General features: G+C 36.3%; 1 protein-coding gene across 4 annotated transcripts in view; it reads left to right on the top strand.

Moving 5' to 3' along the window:
* The window catches only part of Ghr (growth hormone receptor), a 253932-nt gene that overhangs the window by 206968 nt on the left and 44038 nt on the right, over window positions 1-2926 (top strand). The window lies entirely within an intron of this gene.

Here is a 2926-nt window from a genome sequence, read left to right as displayed (position 1 = left end):
AAATGTAATTGAGGAAAATATGTAATAAAAATATTAAAAATTAAAAAAAATAAACATAATATGAGTATTTTAAAACTAATATCCAAGAATAATTTAAAATTAATTAGTTAATTAAAACAAAATACCTTAATTAGTGAACCAGAGGCAGGGAGAGCTGGTGTAAAACTAATAGTCATAGAAAAATATTTAATGAAAGAGATTTTGAAAGTAATAAAATATAGGCATGCGTTGTTTAACCATGAAGACATTTCCTAAGAAATGCATTCTTCAGTGCTTTATTCATTGTGAGAACCTAAGAAAGTGGACAAGCAAAGCGGTGACTGGCTCTGACCATTATAAGACAACTAATCACTGTCACAAGGTGGAACACGACTCTCCTTCATGTTTGCAAAGCCACAAAGGCCCACTGAAGAAGAGGCAAAGCATTCTAAAAAGGAAGAGCTCCCTATGAAGGACTCTTGACTGCAGACATTTGGAAAACCATCCCTTGTTCCAAGAGCATTATTTCCTACTCTAGTTCAATGGCATCCTCCTTGTTCATATTAAAACATAGCCAGAATAACTACACAGGAGATGAAAAGGTTTATCAGAACCTGCTAAGTTAATTAAATATGAAAACCATGCTCTTAGGCATGGAGCGGACTGATTTCTGCAGCATTTTGAAAGCAAGATAGTCAAATCAATCCATTTTAACTGCTCCCAATCAGTGTCCAATTTGAGAAAACCAGGGTAAGGGGAAGAAACAATACAAAATCCTGAAAACCCCTTTTACTTTGGTAAGCAGCCAAACTCCAGGTGAAAAAACAGAATTCCTTCAAAAAAATGTAGATTTCAGTTGGAAAAATAATTAGAAGCAGGTGATCTTAAAGTCGTAAAGGGCTGGGAGTTAAAGGGATTTATTGAGTGCTGGTGACAGTATACACTTGCCAAAGTGCACTTTGTGAAGACTTGGCTAGAAAGGAAATGAAGTTATATAATGGAGAACAGGAATAATGTTTCCCTGATGTCTCTATCCTAGTAAAGACACCCATGCCAGGGTTTCAGCCTTCAACCTACAAATGAATTGAGGGTATTTAATGAGTACCTATTTATGGCACTATTATATTTAGAGTCCCAGGGAGGCCAAGTGTGATGGTGCACACCATTAGATCCAGCCTTGACGAGGTAGAGGTAAATTGAATCTTTGTGAGTTTTAGAAAATAGGATCTAGACCAATCAGGTATACATCATCATGAAAACCTCTCTCAAAAACAAGGAAAAAAAAAAAGATGGAAAGAAACTTGGGCTGGAGAAGTACTTCATCAGTTAAAAGTACACACTCCTCTTACAGTGGACCTGATTTTTGGGTCTCACAACTGTTTGTGTGACTCCAGTTTTAGGCCATCTGACAACCTTTTCTAGTGTATACTGTCACCAGCACTCAATATTTACAACCCCCACAAAAGCCTGAGTAGCATACGCATAGTTAAAAATAAAATAATTCCGTTTTTTAACACCTTGGGAAGTGGCGAGGGCAGGGTAGAAAAGTTGAAAGAATAAAGATATAGCTCTCAGATCAAAAGTGTTAGAGTTATGTGCCAGAAGCTATTGTCCCCATTTTAGCAGACTATGGTATTATTAAAAGTCATGTAAAGAGGGGTATTAATTTATTGAACTGTGTTACAGAAAGCAACATTAACAATGAAATGCTTGTATTTTGTTCATTATGGTAGTTATCTGTGGTTGCCTTGGGAATTTGCAAGCAAGGGCAAGAAAATAACCAGGAACAGCCAGTTTCAGATAATGAAAATATTTGCTCCAAAATAGTTCTTGCATTGTTAAATGCTATTGGGTTGGAACTAAAAAGTAATAAGACTTGTTTTCATTAATACATCATAAATAAAATTTTAAAAAATCCAAAGAAAAGCTTTTATAGTTACTTAAGTCATTATGATACTATGAGAGTGTATTCAAGTTTTCCCAGGGTGTTTCTTTTTAAAGATTTTATTAAGTGTGTGAATACTAGAATAATGATTAAAATTATAATTTGGATCACTTAGTAATAATCTCAGATACTACTAGCATTAAAATGAAATCTATGACTTTGGTGACTTTGATGATAATGTACAGCACAAAGAAGTCTCAACTCTCAAACACCTGGCTGCCCTTTGGGGACTCCAAAATGGGTTGTCCAAGCAAGCATAGAATATAGCTTTTTTTTTTTTATTTTTCTTAAATTTAAAAACCAAACAAACTACATTTCTCATGCTCACTTGATTCTTAGAAAAAGACAGATAGTATGTTTCTTTTAACATAGCAAATGAACTCAGAGGTCTGCCTGTTTTTGTAAGCACTAACAATGAGTTTAGCTTTGTAGGATTCCCACCATGCCTTGACCTAAACTTGTTCTGTCCCAGGCTGACCTTGAACTCAGGAATCTTCCTGCCATTGTATCTTACTGACTGGCTGGTTCATTCATGCAGCTGCCTTTATTCTTTTAGGTCTGTGAAGCTCCTCATACAATTTATATTTCATCCTTACATTTTGTATAGTTGAGAAACTATATATTCTTGAACTCATGTTTTCAGAGTTCTTTCCCACAGCCTTAAGGGCTGTCCTGAAGGTCATAGCATTTACCATTGTGCTAAGGAACACATTCTCGAATGGAGTCATTAACCTTAAAGGGAGTCATTAACCTTAATAGGGAGAGGATTTCCTGAAGAATAGACACAAAAAAAAAACTTGTACATTATTATACAAACAAGTCCCACACTCACAGCAACTGTCAGCACTCATGGAAGTCTGCTAGCTCTGCTCTAGGGGTGGGAGCTGTGTCATACCATTCCTTCTGCATGGCAGGACCTGGGACTCACTCTATCTCATGTTCATTCTCTTATCCCGCTCCTCCTCACTCATCCCCTCTCTTACTGATCACCCTTCCTCCCCC

Source organism: Mus caroli, chromosome 15 (genome assembly GCF_900094665.2).
Source record: "Mus caroli chromosome 15, CAROLI_EIJ_v1.1, whole genome shotgun sequence".
In the NCBI taxonomy this organism is placed as follows: domain Eukaryota; kingdom Metazoa; phylum Chordata; class Mammalia; order Rodentia; family Muridae; genus Mus; species Mus caroli.
Note: the sequence above shows the minus strand (reverse complement) of the source record. Positions and strands in the feature narration are given on the sequence as shown.